Genomic DNA, 23,150 nt, shown 5'->3' with positions numbered 1-23,150 from the left:
TGCAGCTATTACAGAAACAATATTACAGCACCGTGCAGTGCTGTTTGGCTGGAGCCAACAAAATCTGCGGGAATGGACTGCCCTGTGGGATGACCTTGTCCACAGTGTGAACACCTTGGGCTACCATGGTCGCACATATGATCAGGTCAGGCATCGGGCAACTGACCTAATATGTTGTGCCCAGCAAAGGGCTGCTGCTGTGGCCAGGGACTGTACTGTACTGTTATGGATGGGGGTCAAGCCACACAGGCTCCACTTATGGCAACAGAGTAGCTCCTTGCCAACCTTGGGGCAGCCCCCACAACATCCAACACAGGAAACACCAGTCGTGGAGGTGGGTGGCACCCAGGCAACAGGCGAGGAGTGTCCAGGTAAGGCCACAGTGCACATCAATTAATTTGTGTATCAGTCATACTGTCTTCAATAGAGTGTCTAGATGCATATGTCATTTCAAAATGCATTTGTGGATGAGGTTTAATAATGCACAAAGTGCACATCTATGGTGAGGGACAACAAATTGTGTACTATTATAGCTTGTACTGTACCTGTGCATACACGTAGCATTCATCTTGTACCAATGCCAAATGTGAGTCTGCTGACAATACCTCTCCCCCACAACTACATAGGTACCTCTGGTTTGCATGTGGGACAGCAGCCTAAAGCCAGTGAATATGGGACTTTCCTGTTGTGGCTCACCAGTACCCAGGCATGTTAATGTCATGCATGTGACCATGCACACAACTGTTACTCTCAGCTGTTTTGCAATATCTACATGTTTACTTGTGGTGGAGTTAACTGCATTGCATCACAGTGGTCATCACAGGGACCTATTTGCAGGAGATGTCACATATCTATAGCATATTTCACAACCTGTCACAGCAATACATCTGGACAACGACTGACAAAATGGGGGGAAGAAGGCCCAAAACTAGGGACATATTTTATAAATTAGTGTTATACATTGCATATAAATGATGTAAACACACCTGTTAGAATGCCAGGTATTTGTAAAATACAAAAATGAGAGCACAATAACACATTTCCGAACCCTTCCAAACTGTCATGTGACCTATAACCTGTACAACTCAATTATAAAACAAACAAATTTGTTAGGGAAACAATTATGACACATAAAAAACTTATAAGAAGCTAGATGTATATGTGTGCACAGGCTGAAGCTAATACTGTGTTGAAGCAGTTTTCGATATTATTACAGCATTACTTCTTCTTGGGTACACACCTGACATCATTTGCAGAGACTCTGATTTGCAGCAAATAACGGTTAGCTGTCCTACCAGGATTATCCTAAATTTACTCAGTTGCCTGCTACAGCAACAGCCATAGTTTGCATACAGCTTATGAAGCAACAAAGGGATCTGATTTGTGAAAGTTATCAGCCCAGATAAGGGTACCCACACATTTCCACAGCAGCACATATACCATGGAACACAGTGAAGACAATCATCAAATGGTGGTGGAAATATGAGGCAACAGTGACATTGCAAAGAACTGGACATGCCTCCAAATGTGTGGAAAGATAAGACCCAAACTGGTCAGGGATTCTGCCAGGAGACCTACAGCAACACTCCTGTAGTGTTGCTGTAGGTCTCCTGGTCAGGGATTCTACCAGCAGACCTACAGCAACACTACAGGAGTTGCAGGAATCACTGGCAAGTACCAGTTGTGTACTACATGTAACAACAATCTCCCGTATTCTCCACATGTCTGGCCTATGGGGTAGGTTTGGAAGATGGAAGCCTTCTCACACACTGAGCAATGTCCAGGTCTGGTGAATTTCTCAGGAAAAATACATCAGGTCTCCCAATAGCATGTGGGGAAAATGTGTTATGGTGTAATCAGACTAAGGTTGCATTTTTGGGCCACAATAACAAAAGGTTTGTTTGGTACAAGAACAACATTGTGCATTAGCAAAAGAACACTATCCCCATGGTGAAGCATGGTGATGGCAATGTCCTGCTCTGGAGTTGCTGTTCATAAGCCAGATGTGGGCCTGTAGCCAAGGTGGAGGGGATTAGGAACAGTTTAAAATATCAGTCCCTTTTGGCACAAAATCATCATGTGTCTGCTAGAAAGCTGTGGATGGAGAGGACTTACACCTTTCCACACAACACTGACCCATACCATACATCAGAATCCATAAAAGAATGTCTTCATCAGAAGAAAATCAATGTTTTGGAATGGCCCAGCCACAGTCCACACATACATTCAATACAGAATCTGTGGGGTGCCCTGAAGTGGCCTGTGCAGAATTGAGGCCCTCACAATCTGACAGAGAGTGTACAAATATTGCTAAGTTGAGATATGCCATGCCGGTACACACCTTCCCAAGAGGACTGACTGCTGTTGTGAAATCAAAAGGTGCTTTAATAACATATTATTTTAAGGGTGTGCAACCAGCCTATTGTACGTATTTCAACTTCTACATGTTTCCCCTAACCTATGTGTTTGTTCTTCAATTGGATTGTACAGGTTATATGTCACATTAAAGGTGGGAAACATTATCACATGATTTATGTGGTCTCATGTTATATTTCAGGAAAACCTGGCATGTTAACAGGGGTGTCTGCATTTATAATATCCACTGTAAGCTTAGAAGGTTGTTAGTGCAACTGGTTCTGTTGTAACATACACGTACTGCAGGTTTTCAAGTATGAGACTCAAAATATGTCATTTAATAGTGACACCGGTCCTCATATCATCCATGTAATGTGTCAGACAAATACAGGATTTATGACAAACAGACCAGAAATATGAGCCACACATGTAGACATTCAGAGGCACTCTGTACAGTTGAGAGGAATGTTCTGTAGGAGTTGACACTGTGCTATGCAGGTGAACAGCAATTATGTGTACATGGATGCAGTGTGTGCTACTTGAAGGCTGATCATGTACTAACACTACTCACATATCACAGAGGTGTGTAGAAGTTGAAAAAGGAAGTGGAAAGGGCTGCACTGCATGATGTTGACGGCCTGTCCAGGGTGTGTATGTAGTGGTCTGAATGTCACCAATTGGCTATTGTGAGGTCTGTGTAATGCCTATCTGCCACCTCACTTGTGTGTGTATGTGTGTGTGTGTGTGTGTGTGTGTGTGTGTGTGTGTGTGTGTGTGTGTGTGTGCGTGTGTGTGTGTGTGGGGGGGATGTGCGTGTGCAGCAGCAAATGGTATAGTGCAGGTATTAATTGACTTATGTTGTCTTTCCTTCAGAGGTGGTCATAGTGGTCACTATCCCTCCTGCTCAGTATTTGATGTCAATGTCTCTGCAGACTCTGGCAGTGATGATAGTCATAATCAGGCACAGGTTGTGTTGTCAGAGGCTGAATCTGTGCCATCAGTTGACATTCCACAGTCATCCTCAATGTCCCTGCACACAGTCACAATGCCCACACATGCCTGTCCCCAGCAGCCATAGATGATGGATAGTTGGCAGGTGGTGGCATGGAACAGGCTAGTGTGGTGACTATGGCAGGTGTGAGTGTAGATACTGGCCATAGCCAAAGTTCAGGTGAGGTCCCACACAGGCAGATGGACAGGGGTGCTTGCAGGAGGACTGCTGATTGTCAAGCCACTGTTGCAAGTGCCGCAGCAGGTGTCACCAGATGCATGTTTCTGGCTGCCATGGATGCACAGGTATGTAGTGAATGCAACACCAGACAAATACTGAGGGTGGTGGTTGCAGCCCTTCCTGATTTACATGGTGACATACGTGACCTTGTTGAGGCCACATGGCAAAATACTGAGGTCATGAGGAGACTGTGGGTTAAGACCTTGGCAATTATCAACCATGGCATGTCTGTGCTAGAGCATGTGGTGGGAGATGGTCATTGGCCACATGGATGTAGGTCAGCACCAACCTCAGCTGAGAGTCTACTGGGCGGTGCACCTTCAGACTCCTGTAGGGGCAGTAACAGTAGCACTACCAAAGGGGGGTTGCTGTCCATATCACAACGGAGCAGGCCGTGGGCATGTAGTTCTGGCCAGTCCCTTCAAGGACATGGACCTAGCAGACAGCAGTCATCATCAGGAAGCCTTACTGCATCAGGCCTTGGGCCTGGTGGTGCCAGTGAGACCCCTGACAGGACCAGTTCATGTGTCCATGGCCAGTGATGGTGAACTAGGCACCCTGCCATGTCCACAGCTGTCCTATATATCCCTATGTAGGGCATCCACATGGTGTGACTGTGTGCATACATACACACACACATCTGTATCACAGGCAGGTCACCTCCAGATACATACAGCACCTCTGCACAGCCCATCTATTGGATACCCCTCCAAACACACACACATGGATGTCTACTGTATGGCCCAGCCCAGGCCACTGGCAAACCCACACCACACCCTGTGCATATGATGATACCTGTGCCACATACCTCTCATCCATAGAATCAATGCAGGGACAGGCTAATATGGGTCTGATGCACAGGCTGAATATAGTACAGTGTAGCTATGTAATACTGTTTAAGGTGCTGTCTGGTTGCATTTGTTATGGGTACACATAAAGGTGTATGTACTGTATTAGCCATGATGCGTTACTGCTGTTAGCACCACTAACTGAATGTAGTCTGACATGCTGTATTCTGTTTTTGTTCCAGGTGTCTGTGTGTCTGCAGGCTGTGGAGTTTGGCAGAATGAGAATGCACCAACCTTGTCATAGCTAAGGTACAACTTTATATGAACATTTACCAGGTGTGTGTGTGCATGCCACAGTGTGTGGTGGACACTGTCAGGCAGTGTGACCTGACGTACATACCCCTTGTCACAGAGGGGTATCCTTCAGACATGTGAACATAGTGCTGTGTAGTGCCACAGGCTCATACATATGGAACGGGTTATTGGAGTAATGTCAGTAGGTCCCTCAGCAGCTTAGCCATTAGATTGACCGCAACTGATTCATGTGTCAGCACCTGCTGCCCCTGCCATTTCTTTCCCATACATTCAACCCTGATGCAGTTGGTGAGGGCATGCATGGTACTGTATATGACAAGTTTGTGGTATGAATTCCTGAGTTCACAGGGTGGAAAAGGGAGACAAAATGGTATACCCTTTGCATACACACAGTAAAGACTGACACAGGGGATGTGCATACAGTAACACAAACATAGTTGGCAATGGACAGATTAGTAAACCTACATATCCACTTTAATGTACTCTAGTGCTACATACACATGATATGTCCCACATGGATTATATGCATGGGACATAAACCACTACTTCTTACAACACGTCATGTTGTGAATGCCTTCATGGATGGTGAGATAACCCACCAGAAATAGCAACTGGAGTCATCTATTGCTCCTACAAGCCGGGACAAGTGATAGGGTAACAGACATATCAGCATGATGTTTCAGTCAGATTTGATATCTGATGCTGGCATGTGTGTAAGTACACTAACTGTGACCTATATGGCAACAATATCACATACATGATCATTGTTAGGGGACACAGATCACATATGGGTTGCAAACATCGAGATATTCTGTAGACATCTGTACAGATGACTGGAATGGCCTGTACAATGGTTTAACATGCTTCATGTGAGGCAGATGCCATTAACACGCTATATAAAGTAATGCCATTGGGAGGTGGTAAACAGGCATAGATGGTACACACATCAAAATGGTATAACCCACACAGGATATTATTCTCAAACCAAAGACACACACACACACACACACACACACACACACAGACACACACAATTACCAGTATTGAGATTAGAACCCCTGCCACACGCGCACACACACACACACACACACACACACACACACACTTGTCAGTATTGAGATTAGAACCCCTACCTATCTAACTTATCAAAATACTTCTTCTTACAAACATACACACACACTTATATACCCACACACACATTTGCTGGATCTGAGATTAGAAACCCTGTCAATCTAGTGATTTGTACTACAGTATTACACAGTTATCACATGCACTACAGAGCTTATTGGGCTGACAACTGGCCAAAGGTGCTGATAAGGGGAATGACATCAGCAGGACTGATAAAGTGGGGCACTGGCAAGTGTTGTGGGTGGGAAGGGCCTAAAACTGTTTCACCTACAAACAAACGCTCCTTCACACACAAATATCTCTCGCACACACACACACACACACACACACACACACACACACACACACACACACACAGACACGTGATGTGATATTATAAACCTAACCTCAGTACTGTTACACAGTGAGGCTCACCTTTTATGCTGGCATGTGCATCTATTTACAACTGGTATGCCACTGTCCACAGCAGGACATCATTGTATGCCATTTAGCGTACCCATGTGTGTGACCCACACTGCTGTGTTTGTCCTCCTGTGTCTCTCTATCACAGTCTGTCTCTCACTTCCCCACATCTATGTATGTTTATGCTTGACATATGTTATCTGTTGCCCATATATATGTGTGTATCTCATGCAACAGATGCAGATATATCACATATGGGCCACCTACAGTTAGCTGAGGGTAATCTTGTCTGATGTGTGTGTGTGTGTGTGTGTGTGTGTGTGTGTGTGTGTGTGTGTGGGAACAGTTGAGGTGTACATAGCTGTTTGTATGCACAGACATACATACACAATGCAGTCATATATTCCAATGTGTGTTCCAACATGGAAGCACAAAAGTAGAAGAAGGGAGTCCAAATGCACCACAAAGCAGGTATTCCCAAACACAGGTTGATGAAGTCAGACTTGCTGACGAAAGCGCTTAATTGTTTTGGATTCAATAAACCTGTGTTTGGGAATACCTGTTTTGTGGTGTATTTGGACTCCCTTCTTCTACTTTTGTGCTTCCTGGTTTGTGTTTTGTGCTGTTTTGTGTTCCAACATGTCTTGTGATTCTAAGTGTAGGAGCATGCCCAGTGTGACCTTCTATAGTAAGAATGTGACTCCATTCCAGAGATAGGTGCATTCCAGGCCAGGGTTTCGTGTGCTACAGCCATACCTCTCAGGGGTACGCTTGACTTTCCTCAGGGTATTGGATTTGTTTAGCAGACATTTTCTGACATATCTGTAGTCTGACACTGCAATGTATTGTGTCATTACGTAGTGCCAGATATTCTCAGATCATCACACTGCTTTACCAGAGGAATACTAGTTGTATGATGTATAGACCAATATTATGAGGACAGCTATGTACATTCTTGCCCAACAAGGGCATTTGTGAGGTGTGGCTACTGCCAGTTGAATGATCACATGCTGTGTAAACAGTCCAGCAACCTGGTGATATACTAGCTGGGGATCTCCTGCTTGTGTGGTATCTTTCTAACCTGAGATGTCATATACTTGTGTGGGCATGCCATCCTGTCTATGTAAACTTGTGATTTATGGCAAGTTAGTTACATATAATTGAAGAGTGATGTTACAAAATAATGACAGACATTACTGTTTCAGACTACATAACCCTCAGACAATTCCTGCTACTGCAAACCCCTCACCCTACCAACTTTCTCAGTATGTAAGGGCAATATTTACAACACATGCCTATTATTGTGCCTTTGTTCCACTTTTATTTCTGTCCTTGTATAGACATCTTGCTGTCAGAGGTTGTGGGTTATGGGTGTGGGTACAGAGTGCATTCTACTGTGCAGGTATGTCCATTATATGTAAAAGCAAACATAACAAAAAAGGATTATTGAGAATAACCACTGGCAACAGTACCAAAAAAGCCCATATATTCACAAAAGCCTTGGCACCTCAGATACACATCCTTCAAGATGTCCATTATATGTGTAGTATATTCCACATAGCACTGTGACTTCCAGCTATGTCAGTGGCAAAGCAGTGAGTGTCACTGACATGCATAAAAGTTGGCATGGCAGTTATCTGCACATGGCCCTGTCAGAGACAGCACTGCACCTAGGGCACTACGAGATGACTCCCAGGAGAACGTGCTGGCCGGATCCTGAAAGTATTAACCACACATACACATAGCTCATTGACCCCTTCATATTTTGGACAGGCAACATGTTTTCATGTATATTGGTACAGTTCTGCCAATGTGTGCTATGATACTATTTCCCTGGAAACATACATGTTACTGCATTTCTGTGGTTATGTGGGGGGGGGGGGCACACCTGTCAACTGTACACATTTGCAAAGACTGTGCTGATATTTGCTTTACATTTTGGTTGCATTTACCATACTATTGTGCCCTGCCTTGGGACTAAAAGCATATCAGTAAAGATCACAGGTCAGATTGTAATGGCAAACATTTGAGTTTCAGACTTCTTATCCTTCATAGCCTTACTGCAACTGTGAGTCCTGCTGCGCTATCACTGTGTGAGTCAATAGGGGAGTAATTCAACACTGCCACCATTTGTGTGTCTTTTCCAGACATTTGTCTCTTGTTTTATACAACTGACTTGCTGTGTGGGTGTGAGGAGTGGGTATGAGACCCCCACAATGACATCCATGCCTGTGACCTATAACCCCCCTGTTAGTTGTCCCCACACATATACTGCAGTGGGATTTGACATCTTGAATAATACTGCATATTATGTGGAGGCCAGTTTTGGCCAGACATTTCCTGGTGTCCCACATAGCTTTCAGTTTTGTGCTGCTATCCCAGTAGGCCAAACCATTCCCTTGCATGCATGCAGCATCACCATAGATATGGTAGCAAAACATACTAATTCATTCATTTATTGTTAAGAAGACTGACTTACCTTGTGCCTGCAGCAATTGTGAGGACGGTGCTTGAGGGTTACCAATGTCAGATACGCACAGTACACTGCCTATACATGGTAAGTTACAGGTAATTTGATGTGTGTATGTCATCCATTTTACTGTGTGTGTGAGTCAGAGAGAGGTGTCAGTCCCTGGTGTCCCTACAGTGTCAGTGTGTGTGCTATGCATTGCCTCTTTGCCAAGGCCTGAGCATACTGGGCACACCTCCGTCTGCGTACAGGAACAGGCTCAGGGCCCTCCTCCTCTGAGTCCCTCTGTGCCTGTGGGACCTTGACAATGGTGGTGGGCTGTGTGTCCCTTCCCCGTGTTATTCCTACTGCAGCTCTTTCCACAGGATCATATTGTGTAGCATGGCACATACTATGAACATGTGTGCATATGTGGCTGGAGAGTACAGCAAGGCTCCACCAGATATATCAAGGCAGTGGAACTGTGACTTGAGCATCCCAAACACATCCTCTATAATGATCCTGGTTTGTGCGTGTGCCTCATTATGGTGTTCTTGTGTGGGTGTGTGTGCATTTCTGATGGATGTCATCATCCACGGCTCCAGTGCATAGCCAGCATCCCCCACCAGATGGCCATGAGGGATGCCCCCACTAGCAAATATCTGGTACATCTGTGATGAATGCCAGATGTGGGAGTCGTGATAGCCTCCAGAGCTGCCAGCACACACATTCATGATAATGCCCTGGGCATTGCACACAACCTGGCAGTTGATGGAGGGGAAGCCCTTGCAGTTTATGTAGACCCTACCTTGTTCACTGGGTGGTGCTTTGATGTGGATGTGTGTGCAGTCTATGGCACCCAGTACCTCTGGGTATTCTGCTACATGGTGGAACAGATGCATATTGCTGGCCTTCTCCCCACAGGTGTTGGGGAAGTAAATGTGCTCACCGGCATGTGGTAGCATGGCATCCAGGAACTGGTGGAGTACCCTGGATGCAGATGCCTGTGAGACCCCCATGATGTCCCCAGTAGGTCTTTGAAAAGTACCTGCAGCTAGAATTCTTAAGGCTACACATACCTTGGTATCCACTGGAATGGGTTCCCCTCTGTTGGCTCTAGGTCTGAGTTGAGGCCGGCACAGCTGGGTGATTTGCTGAAGTATGTCTCTGTCCACCCTGTAGTGCTCTACTATCTCCAGATAATGTAGCCCCTGGTAGGCTACCCTGGGTCTGATCACTCTTCTCCTCCTCCTCAGTCTATGGCAGTTGTCAGCATTAGCCTCCTCTCTGCCTCAGTCTTTAGCACATACTGATGGATCAAAGCAATGGCAGCCCCTAACATTTTTCCAGTTAAAATTCCCCCACATGTATACATCAATGGTGCAGAGTTTGTGGGAAAAAACAGACAGTAAGGTATTGCCATAGTTTATACTTTGGTGCTGCAGATGCTGCCTGTATGATTAGCTGACTATGATGCATTCCACCTGCTATCTATGTAATTTGTTCTTAATTGCTTTTATTCTGCTATTTTCCTTTTTTTCCTTTTTCCCCCTTCCCATTTCCTCCCCTTTTACGCCCCAAGGCACGCCGCACAAACCTGGTGCCCAAATGTAAACAGTCCTGCTATTTCCGGGGGTTTTTTTTTGTTTTGTTTTAGACCCGGTACATGCCACGCAAACCCGTTTAGCTAATGTAAACACTGAGAAATGGTCTTCAATGGACTCAAACATGCTCTTCATTTCATGGAATAAGTCAATACAGCCTCAGACACACACCCTTGCTTAGCTAAGCTTATCTGTGCACCACAGGGCTCCAATGTTCTTACACCATACCTGACACACCCCCTTTTCATGTCTGTTGCTCCTCCTAGTTACCCAACCATGCTATAGCTCCTGCATGGTTATGTACAGTTTGGCACTTAGAAGATTTCTGTGATTCAGTAAATTCCCCCTCATTTGCATACCCCACTGCCTTAGGCCATAGTTACTGCACTACTCCAGAGCCTTTCCCCCTGACAACCACTGTTCCTTGGTATTGTTTTGATTCTGCATGCCATAGACTATAATGGAAAAATACAGATTTCCCTTAAAATTGAGTTTTCACATGTTTTTCCAGCATGATCCTGTTTGCGTGCCTCTTCCCTATGCTTAAAAGGCCGAGATCAGCCGAAATAAATAACTTTGATTTTTATAAAAATGAAGTACTTTTCCATGCAAATGGCCATATATTTGGCCATTGGCATGCCTAAACAGTATAATGTGTGTTTTTTTGGAGCTGTCTTGCCTCCGTTTTGTTATTTGCAGAAATGCATTCGGCATTTCTGCCACTAACATTGTTCTTGCATGGATACCTGCCTGCTTGCTGAATCACTAATTCACCTCATTTGCATGTTTTTCTCCAGCAAATAAGGTAATTAGTATTCTGTACTGGTTTCCGTGCAGGAACAGTATAGGCAGGCTTGTGCATGTCAAAACACTAGTTTACTGGATTACTCGGCAGCCATATTCTGTGCAGGAGCGCTACACTGTTCCAGCACAGAGAAATTACTTTATTGAATCCCGGGATCTGTTTTGCTGGGTAAGTTGTTATGATTTAAATTGCAGTATATGTGTGTGTATATATAGAGTTCTTTCTCTTTCTCTCTGTCTCTCTCTTTATATCATCATCTTCTTTCGGCTGTTCCCGTTAGGGGTTGCCACAGCGGATCATCTGTTTCCATTTCTTCCTGTCCTCTGCATCATGCTCTTTCACACCAACCGCCTGCATGTCCTCTCTCACCACATCCATAAATCTCATCTTAGGCCTTCCTCTTTTCCTCTTACCTGGCAGCTCCATCCTTAGCATCCTTTTCACAATATACCCAGCATCCCTCCTCAGCACATGTCCTAACCAACACAATCTCGCCTCTCTTGCTTTGTCTCCAAACTGTCCAACCTGAGCTGACCCTCTAATATACTGATTCCTAATCCTGTCCATCCTAGTCACACCCAGTGCAAATCTTAACATCTTTAACTCTGCCACATCCAGCTCTGACTCCTCCCTTTTCGACAATGCTACAGTCTCCAAACCATATAACATAGCTGGTCTCACTACCTTCTTGTAGACCTTCCCTTTCACTCTTATTGGTACCTGTCTGTCACAAATCACTCCTGACACTATTCTCCACCCATTTCACCCTGCCTATACTCTCTTCTTCACCTCTCTTCCACACTCACCATTATTCTGAACTGTTGATCCCAAGTACTTAAACTCATCCACCTTTACCAAGTCAACTCCCTGCATCCTCACCATTCCTCTACCCTCCCTCTCATTTACACACATATATTCTGTTTTAGCCCTGCTGACCTTCATTCCTCTCCTCTCTAAAGCATATCTCCACCTCTCCAGGGTCTTCTCAACCTGGTCCCTACTCTAACTACATATCACAATGTCATCTGCAAACATCATAGTCCATGGGGCCTCCTGTCTAATCTCATCTGTCAACATGTCCATCACCACTGCAAATAAGAAATGGCTCAGAGCTGATCCTTGATGTAAACCCACCTCCACCTTAAACGTATCTGTCACTCCCACCACAGTCCTCACCAATGTCACACTACCCTTGTACATATCCTGCACCACTCTTACATACTTCTCTGCCACTCCTGACTTCCTCATACAATACCACAACTCCTCTCTAGGCACCCTGTCATATGCTTTCTCTAAGTCCACAAAGACACAATGCAACTCCTTCTGACCTTCTCTGTATTTCTCCAACAACACTCTCAGAGCAAATATTGCATCTGTAGTGCTCTTTCCTGGCATGAAACCATACTGCTGACCACTAATCATCACCTCCCTTCTTAACCTAGCTTCCACTACGCTTTCCCATAACTTCAAGCTGTGACTGATCAATTTTATCCCTCTGTAGTTACTGCAGCTCTGCACATCACCCTTATTCTTAAAGATAGGTATCAAAACACTTTTTCTCCACTCCTCAGGCATCCTCTGACTTTCCAAAATTTCATTAAACAATCCGGTTAAAAATTCCACTGCCATTTCTCCTAAGCACCTCCATGCTTCCACTGGTATGTCATCTGGGCCAACAGCCTTTCCATTCTTCATCCTCTTCATAGCTGTCCTTACTTCCTCCTTGCTAATCTGCTTCACTTCCTGATTCACTATCCCCACATCATCCAACCTTCTCTCTCTCTCATTCTCTTCATTCATCAGCCCTTCAAAGTACTCTTTCCATCTACTCAACACACTTTCCTCACTTGTGAGTAAGTTTCCCTCACTATCCTTTATCACCCTTACCTGCTGCACGTCTTTCCCAGCTCTGTCCCTCTGTCTAGCAAATTGGTACAGGTCCTTTTCTCCCTCTTTAGTGTCCAATCTCTCATACAACTCTCTATATGCCTTATCCTTAGCCTTCGCCACCTCTCTCTTTGCCATTCGCCTCATCTCCTTATACTCATGTCTACTTTCTTCATCTCTTTGACAATCCCACTTCTTCTTCGCCAGCCTCTTCCACTGTATACTCTCCTGTACTTCCTCATTCCACCACCATGTCTCCTTGTCCTCCTTCCTCTGTCCAGATGTCACACCAAGCACCTAGCAGTCTCCCTTACTAGCTCTGCTGTAGTTACCCAGCTATTCAGTAACTCTTCATTGCCTCCCAGTGCCTGTCTTAACTCTTCCCTGAACTCCACCTCACAATCACCCTTTTTTAACTTCCAGCATTTAATCCTTGGCACTGTGTATGCATATATATATATATATATATATATATATATATATATATATTTATGGATCTTCTTCAGTTGATCAAACTTTTAAATGTTCGAAGCAGATATGGCCAAGACCATAACATCGAACATTTAAAAGTTCAAACATTGAGCAAAAATAAAAATAAAAAAATAAAAAAAACAAAAAACAAAAACAAAACTAAACATCTGTAGCCCCCTGCACCCCCCATGTGGAGACGATGCACCACCCACACCCCCCCTGCTACTTATATATACCAAGTCCAAGATCGCACTACATTGCTGAAAAGGGAAATCTTCCCATTCCGCACTGTACGGGGATCTCCATGCAGACCATTCGAACTTTTAAAAGTTCGATCATATGGTCTCAGCACACATACACACAAAAGCAGTGTTATGCATGTTTTTTTTTTCATAAAACACACTGGTGTGTAGGTCACTGCAGTAATTTTTTTTTTATTTGAGCATCTTCAAAGGATAGCTTGTTGTGCCTTGAGTTATTATTGAAGTTAGTGGGTGATTAAAAATAAGTAAATAGCTAGCAGGAAATGCATGTGTTGATTGAATTGTGCTTTGAGTTGGAAATGACTGTAATAATAAAATTCAGAAGGATAACTTGGAGTGTTTGCTGTTTTCTGGTATAAATAAATGTATTTATGAATTATTCATTTTAAAGTGAGTAGCTGTTTTATATGTTTGTGTAAGAAAATTATCAAATTTAAAGGTACAGTGCTCAGACCTACAGAGCTCCCTTTTTGTCCCTCTATGGCATGGGGCAGGCCTCTCTTGAGTACTAGTTAGATTGCCGGTAAGTTGAGACTTGGAGTTATGTTATCAGTGAAGGAATGCAATTTTTGTCTATTTAAGGAAGGATTTGGCAGTGAAGTCAGGTAGATTTATATGCAGTAAAGTCGTAGACATATTAAAAAAAATAAATATATGAATTTAATTTCTCAGAACAGTGGGTGGTTAGACAATTTTGGGATGTGTTAGGTGCAAAACCTATGCTCATAGAAGTAATTGCATTTAGATTAAAAAACTCCATTTAAGTTCTGAAACTAATTTGGCTGAGTGATATGGAAGCAAGAATAGTAAGAAATGCAATAAGTCTGAGGACTTCTATGAAGCAGTCTGGTGTTTGTTCTGCAGAGCAATAAAATAAAATAAAGAGGTAAACATACATAAGACATACCCACATATATAAATAAATAAATAAAATGAGAATAAATAAATTAATAGACCAGAAAGTCAATTGTTTTATTTAAAATGGTATACACTAAACTCTCAATTAACCGGAACTCAAGCAACCGGCACTCTCAAGCAACTGGCATAAAAAAAAAAAAAAGAAATATTGTACAATTTTCATGTGTTGCACCCCCCCCCCCACCCCCCAGAAACATACCTTACATTTTCAGAGTTGTACAGTTTTAAAATGGAAGATAGAAACAGATTCCCTCTCTCCCCAACCCGAGGACAAGTCAAACCAAACAAATGGTATATGGTACAGTATTAGTCAGGCCTATTTTTAATAAGTAACTCTTAAGCAACCAGAAACTACAGTTATCCAGCATTTACCAATCCCCGTAGGTGCCAATTAACTGAGAGTTTACTGTACCAGCATCAATTAAATGATGTTTGTTTGTGTTTCTTCAGCTTTGCTTGGCTGATAAGGCAAAAATTAAATAAATAATGTACATACATATCTAATTGCTAAAGGCAAAAATTAAATAAATAATGTATATACATATCTAATTGCTAGCAAATGCTGCCATTTCCCAGTTGATTTGTCTATATAGGCTGAAGTGGTTTGTAACAGCTAGGTAGGTAACAAACATTCTCACTGAAGTAGAATATAGAAGGAGAGGCTGAGGGCATGTTCTTGTTTCCTGGTTATGTATTCTGGATTTTAGAGAGAGTGAGAATAAGTAATTAATACAAGTAGTTTGACGGCTGTTTTATATTGATGGAATTATGTTTTAGCTATTTTGCTGAATTCAGTTAATCATTAAAAAAAATCGAAAGGGTTGTTATAAGCAACTGTAACTGTTATGAATAGATTGTTAAGAGGTTTCTATTCCCTGCTAAGTGCCTTTGTGATGTATACCACAGCTTTAACTGTGAGGTTATAAAAAATGGTTACCTGTATTAGGCCTCTACTGCTAGCTACCTGTAAATTATTCAGAGATGTAATGAGGTTAAGTGGTATACTGGGCTGTTCCCTGGTCTGGCACCCCTGCAACTTAAAGTTGAGGACAGTACAAAAAAAATGCCCTCCCAAACCTTGCTACAGTTATTACTTTTCTAACCTTAAAGGTATTCATTCATGAAACTGCAATAATCTCACAGCTTCATAAATAAATGCCAGTGCTGCAGTCTTGCCCAATCAGCAACTCATGATCACAGTTCCTAATACCCTGCACCCAGTATATCACCCCACTTCAACCAAATCAAGTCATGGCTCTGTAATTATTACAAGAAATAAGTATATTTTTGTCCTATAAATATCAGAGCATTTACCCATTTCATGTTTTTACAGGAAGCAATAGACCAGCATAAAGGGGAGAGATGGCAACTGTACTATGCACTACCTCATTCAATGTTTGAGTTCTGTGGCATAATCTGCCTAAAGCTGACTGGTGTTGATAACCACCTTACTTCTATTTGGGGACTGTTTGCAGTGGGATAGTGACTGGGGCTGTGTTTCTAGGAAATTCTCTTTTCCACATATTGTTGCCTGTGTCCTGAGCAACTGGTTTAAGAGAGAATCTAACTGCTATGGTTATGCAAATGCAAGTGTATGGGGATTATGTTAATTATTGGCTGAATTAGTTAGCTCTATGTGTTCAAACAAATATATAAATGTAAGACTGCTGAAGTTTATTATGACTATTGAGATTTAGATGAATGGTGCAGTGGTGTAGCAGTTAACACTGTCACCTCACAGCAAGAGGTTCTCCCGTTCAATTCTTGGCTGGGATGCCTTCTGTGTGGAGTCTGCATGTCCTCCCTGCATTCATGTACCTTTCCTCCTGGTGCTATGATCTTCTCCCACATTCCAAAGACATGCAGTAGGTGGATTGGACACTCTAAATTTTTCTTAGGTGTGAATGTGTGAGTGTGTGGTGCACCCTCTGAGGAGGGTTGGGGCTCGGGCTAGCAACCCGATCTCGTAAAACTCATACCTGCTACAGAAACAATGAGTGCTGAAGGGTGCTTGTTGCCCAATGTGCTGAAGAGCATGGGAGCGAATCCAGGATCCAGGATTGAGGTTTAAATAGTGTGAGGTTGTTGGTTCTAGATTTGACATTGGGCTGAAAGTTTCTTGATCTGGAAGGGACTGGGTTTGATTTGTTTTTCTTTTTGGGAAGAAGCAAACAAGGGTGAAATTGTACTGTTTTGTGGAAATATTTGTTTTACAGAAAAGGGAACGTGATGTTTATATCTGATTATAATGGATTACTGTCAGGGAATAAAATTAAAGGGGATGATTCTGCATTTCACACTGATAGTCTGGCAGTAATTTAGCTGGAGGTAGTGAGATTGTGGGGAAATTAACATACAGATGCAGTTTTATTTCTTAATATGAAAAAAAAGCTGTTTTTGGCATGATGAGTATGCCAGTGGTGGCTGTTTGGAATTCCTGAATTAGGTAGCTACAAAAAGGTGGTCAAATGATAGGCTCTGTACACAACAGTGTGAGCAAGAAATAACATTACTGATATGAAATAAATCTGAAAGTGATTTAAGGATCAATGAAACAAACCATTAAAGCAATCAAATATTTTACAAATATGATTTTTAAATAAAATAACTAGGAGAGAATGAGTAGAATTAGTTTCATGGTATGGTATTATGTACAAAGTATGCTCTGCTCAATAAAGTATTTGTCAAAATCCATGATGGCGTGGTGATTTTAGGGAAAGAGAAGGAAATGGATAATCAGAGTGTGTGCAAAGACTACATTGTCCTGTTTTGCTTCACTGTCCCCTCTCCTACACTCTTAGCAAGGGCAGAGCTTTAGTAGGACTTGACAAATTAGTTAGGCAGGTGGCATGACACTGCCATTTGAGATATATGGTGGTGTCAGAGAGAAGTGGGAGAGATTATCTACCAAATGTCAGGCAAAGTGTCTGAGTTAGGCAACAGAAAGGAAGAGCTGGCAGGAAGAGCTGGAAGGAAATAATTAAAGGTGAATACACATCCAGTTCACTCTCTAGCTATAGCCGGTTTGGAAGAATGAAATAATTGCCACCTTCCCTCCCTTATGTGGCAGGGCATAGGTGCAATGGCTGCTTACAGGCAGAAGGCACCTTTGGGGTCATTGCCAGAAAGAATATTTATGGCAGCATAGCAAGGGGCAGGATAGAGGTTCTGCCATGGATGGTGTCCGAACTAGTAATCAAAGTAACAAGTTAAAGGTAGTATAAGCATTTACATTTGGGTTTTAGCACATCAGGAGAGGGGAAGCTATCCCTTTACCAGTCAGAGAGTGTGGTGTCCTCTTGGAAGACATGAATTTCAGAGGAACCATGCTTTTTAAGGGAGTCAGCAGATGCTGAACTATTTGGTTTACAGCCTTCAGCTCAACCAGGGAAATCTCAATAGGCTTGGGACAACCAGATGAGTTCTAAATTCTTACAGGAAGAAAGGCTGCAGTAATTGACTGGTCTTTGGTACCAGGGTTACACAAGGAAGCAAAAAGCAAAAGTGATCATATGGTAAACTGTGTACAGAAATGTATTGACTTGTGGTAATGTTGGAAGTGATTTGAAGGTCAATAAAACAAAGTAACTGTTAAAGTAATAAAATATTTAATATGTGATCTTTCAATAAAGGTAGTAAAAAGAATTAAGTGACATTTATTTATGATACTAAATTATGTTTTGAGAGTGTCCTGCTCAGTCAAGCAGTGTCAAAATTCAATATGGGGGTCATATTTCACAAGAAACGAAGGGTATGGACAAATGATTTGTCTATATAGCCTGATCTATGGCAAAAATGACATTGGGTAAAAAGGAGATAATTTCTAGCGCTATAGTCTAACCATGCTATTAAATACATACTGGCCTGAAGTCAGCAATAACATTTGTAATTTAAGAATCTTTGTTCATTACCATCATTCTATTTTTTCCAACACAATCATTAGTATTGGACAGCAGAGAAATATTACATATATGAAATTAAGAAAAATAATTTCATGTCATGAAAAAATGACAATATCGATGTTTTTATACAAGAGACTAATAATAGCAAAATCAATTGCTTCAAATCACTTATTAACTCTGAAGATATGAGGCAAACAAACATCAGCTTTTGTAAGCACTGACAGCCTAGAGTATCCTATCAAATGTACTACCACAGATCCCAGTTTATGAAATGCAGCATGCTAAATATGATAATATTTTTAAATAGAACCTTTATTATTAAAATTGCTACTTTGCTAAAAGGAAACATTAAGGCTTGTTCGCATGTTACATGATAATAAGTGAGTCAACCATGCAATCTAATAGATAAATATACAGTTCAGTTCATGTTCAGAGTTGCAGACAATCTATCACAGACACAGTTATTCTGATTTACTGTGTCATCTGTAATATAAGTTTTTAGAGTATCTCTGCTGGCAATTGTTGACAGTGCAGAGCAGCAAAGAAGGGTTGCTAAGCCTCATAATACTCCTCCAGGCTTATACAGATGGACGACATGTCAACATTTGACTTCTTAATCAATACACGGAGAATAAGTGGTGCAGTAGTCTAATGCAAAGAAAAACAAGTCGAGTGAAAACTGTGAAAAAAAAAATTACTTTGCAGAATTGAAGGTAGCATATTCAGCGATAGGTTAAATACTTGATTTCAACACCTCTCTACAGGATACATAATGGACCATTCATCTTTGAATTCTAGTAACACACTGGCCCATGAAAAGTACAAAAATTATAGGATCATATGAAACAAGTAAATATGTATAGGCAGACGAAAATAATGCATAAAGGGACAGTGCTTAACATGAAATAATAGCTCTGACATCTATAATAGAGGCAAACGACCAAAGTCAAAGGTAAAACTTTCTTTAATTTTCTGGTTACATTTTCTTTTAGGTAGCATTGTCATTGAATTGTCTATGGCATTATGTCCCAAGAGATGAAGTACATTTAAATGGTGGCTCATTTGCTTTGCTGAATTATTAATTGATTGACTGAATGATTTTCTTTAACTAAGGAAATTAAACTAGTAATTAAACACTGCTGAGATTAGGAAAGGTTTTTAATCAGTTGCTTACAGTGAAATGAGGGCTGCTAATCACAGATGGAAAACATTTTCAGTAATGCTATAGTGCACTATATTTCTACTGTGTGAACAGATTTACTAACAAGGTTTTAATGATGATAAAAATATCTAGGAGAAAAACAAGTTTAAAATATGATGCAGCTTAAAGTAGGTGAGCTGGATTAATAATGGTTGTTAATAAACGAAAACTGCTGTTAATTAATATTTCCAAAAGAAAGAATTATTTAGCAGTACAGTTTCTTAGCATGAAGGAATTCATGGACATGTTAAAGTCAAAATAAGAAAAGACAAATCCTCTTTCTTCTGTTGGGATGAAAAAGGAAGTTAAGTTCAGCTGTGTTTAAAGTTTATTTAATATACCTTAAGCATAGCTCTCAACCTCCTATTTCCAAAATGAGGAACGCTAGCCTTCATAACGTGGAACAAATGGGCAAAATGTGGAACACATACTCATGGCTTACTAACAGCTTCAACCAGGAAGGTCATAGAATGCTTAAAATATGCTACTTTTACTTATAAAAAAGATCTTTTAATATATTAACATGATTAATTTTTACTATGAATATCAGTTAAAAACACTGAATGCATGATAGACCTTTTCAATGTGGAACTTCGTGGAACATGAACTTTTTAAGAGGGAAAATGAGGTACACTTGAGAGGTATGACCTTAAGCAAAAAATGCTATGTATGATAATCAATGAAAGATTTAAAATTCTTTCAAATGTATGACGTGCTTTCTTTCATTTCCAGTGGAAATAGATACAGAAAGCAAATTGTGATTCTTTTATTTAACATACAGACATTGTAAATTACCAACACCAATATAAAATAAACTTTCATGCAGGTCATAGCTATCACCTATTTATAACTATTCTGGGACTCTGTTAAAGGAGGTTTAGTCTGGGGTGGTATGCATTCAATTTATTTGCAAATTGATGTCATGGCAACTGATAGGACATGGCACACATGCAAAATGCATGACTGTTCTGAGGCCAGCAAATCAAATATGTTTTTAAACTCTTAAAGTAGGAGCTCACCTTCCATATATGTTTCTCATGTGGCCCACTAGAGTTGGCAATCAAAAGGTATACAGGAATTTTTCAAGTACATTAAGTTCAGCGGAGAACTAATTCCCAGATGGAAATGCACAATACAATGTCAGCACAAATTTTATGGATCCTTAACGTTTCCTTGGCTATGATTACTCAACTACCATTGTCTTCATAACTACATCTAATGCTACCAACTCCTTCCTTTCTTAATCCTGTTATTCCTAACTTTAAGCCACAAAACAGATGATACATTATACATGTTAGCAAGAGTTATGATCTTATTCTATCTTGGATATCACAAAACTCCTGAAACCAAGGCTATCTGCTTAAATAGTGAAGACATCTGGTCAGTTACTGTAACTGCTTCAGACAATGTGATTAGTAAAGCCCCATTAGGTATTTCATATACCTCATGATCAAAGTTCTTATTCATATTTTTATGCAGGAACCCATGGCCAAAAAAGAATAAACTATGCCTCCTGGTATCCAACTGCCCCTTACTTTGTTCCCTAATAGACTTCTTATAACCACTTGTTGTTTTTTGTCTTTCGGCTTTTTCCCGGTAAGGGGTCACCGCAGAGGAACTCCGGTCCACTAATGATTGGCAGTAAATTTCTATGAAACACCGAGGTGCCAGCTAGAATGCCCAACCATTCAACACGCCTATTTATGCACGCATGTCTTTCAAACGCTACCCAATCGCAGGGAGGACATGCAGACCCCACACAGTAGGCACTCCCAAGCCAAGCCGAGAATCGATCGGGAGAACCTCTTGCTGTGAGGTAACAATGCTACAACCATACCACTGCGGCATACAGATTTCTTATAACCACATTATACATTTATTTTGTAGGAGCTAAGGCATCCTGGTGGACTCAGATGGGCCTGATAACCACATTATACACTTATTTTGCAGTAGCTAAGGCATCCTGCTGGACTCAGATGGGCCTGATGAATATAAAAGGAGGAAAACATAGAGGATGGAAAGGGATACATACAGACAGACAGAATCTTCAAGGCAAGACCAGACTGCAAGTCAGAATATTAGTAATACAGTCAACTCCCTGTTACTCAGATAAGAATATGAAGAACAATCAGCCTCCAGGAGAAGAATCATATTTCTTTCTCATAACATTCAAACAAAAGGCTACACATGGACACATAAAAGAAAAAGGTACAGAGGCATCCCTCCTTGTTATTATTAAACATGTCGGTAGGTGAGGAAAAAGTTTGTGAGGACACAGCATGACTAAATGAAGACCTTCATTCCAAAGAATAAAGTTAGGGCCAGGACTAAAACTCTGAGGCACTTCTACCAGCTCCTTTACACAGAGGGACAATGTCTTGACTATGACAGAGAATGATCGGGGTTATAACAGTGACTATAGCACTGGAGGAGACATTGTGTGGAGGCAGACAATTGATGAGGCAGTACATCAGGAATCAAGAGGAGTGTATGATGTCCAGGGAGGAGTCATCATTTTCTCTTGCATGGTGGAGAGCTCCCCAACCTGGTCGGTGTGTCTGTGTGTGTGTGTGTGTGGGGGGGGGGGGGCAAATCTGGATATACAGAGAAATGAAGAGGCTAGAGCTCGGAAATTAAGGGGAGATAATGATGTGCCTGGGGGTAGTGGCCTTTGCCTCTTGCATGGGGAGAAGTGCAAAACTTTGCTGTCAAGGCAATGACATGAACTCTCAACAGTTACTTGTTACTGATAACAGTCATGCATTAAAATGTCATAATATTGTCACTTTAGTGTCAAATCCTAGGTGCCAGTCATTCAGCCTAAAAGTCTGAAGCTGTGCCTTAGACATCACAATAAACAGTTTTACAGTATTCCTGAGACCTGGAAATGGAGTCAGAAAACAATACAATAGGTAATCAATGGCCTGGACTACAGATGTACAAGTATTTTCAGGCTTATCATCTGACCTTCTCCCAACTCCCCTCCTACACATCTGCCAGTGAACTCAGTTATGGGTGTGTTTATTCGTAATGAGAAGTGGTGGCCCCCTTGCTATAACATGACTCATTTGTACTCCTACCATTAATTTCTACCTAAACTGTCCATTCTTTTAGTTCTGTTACTTATCTGGCATTGAAGGAGGTCACATCTCCCAGTTTCTTTTCTTAGTTCCATTCTGTCCATCTGGGTGCTGAAATTAGGTATCTCCACAGTCTTGGAGGAATCAAATGGTAAGCTCATAAAAACATATTTTTTAATGTCCCACCAAATTTGGTGCAAATACTGCAGTGTTATATTTCCCATCTGAGTGTTCTTTCAGAAATAAATTGCAAGCTTCAAAACTATGCTGATGATTTGCTAAAGTGTAAATCATTTTACTAGGGCAGATTTTTTTCTTTGACTTTGTGATTTGATCATTTTGTCTTTTAGC

Source organism: Protopterus annectens, chromosome 8.part1, assembly GCF_019279795.1.
Source record: "Protopterus annectens isolate FY-2018-M chromosome 8.part1, PAN1.0, whole genome shotgun sequence".
Taxonomy (NCBI): domain Eukaryota; kingdom Metazoa; phylum Chordata; order Ceratodontiformes; family Protopteridae; genus Protopterus; species Protopterus annectens.
Note: the sequence above shows the minus strand (reverse complement) of the source record.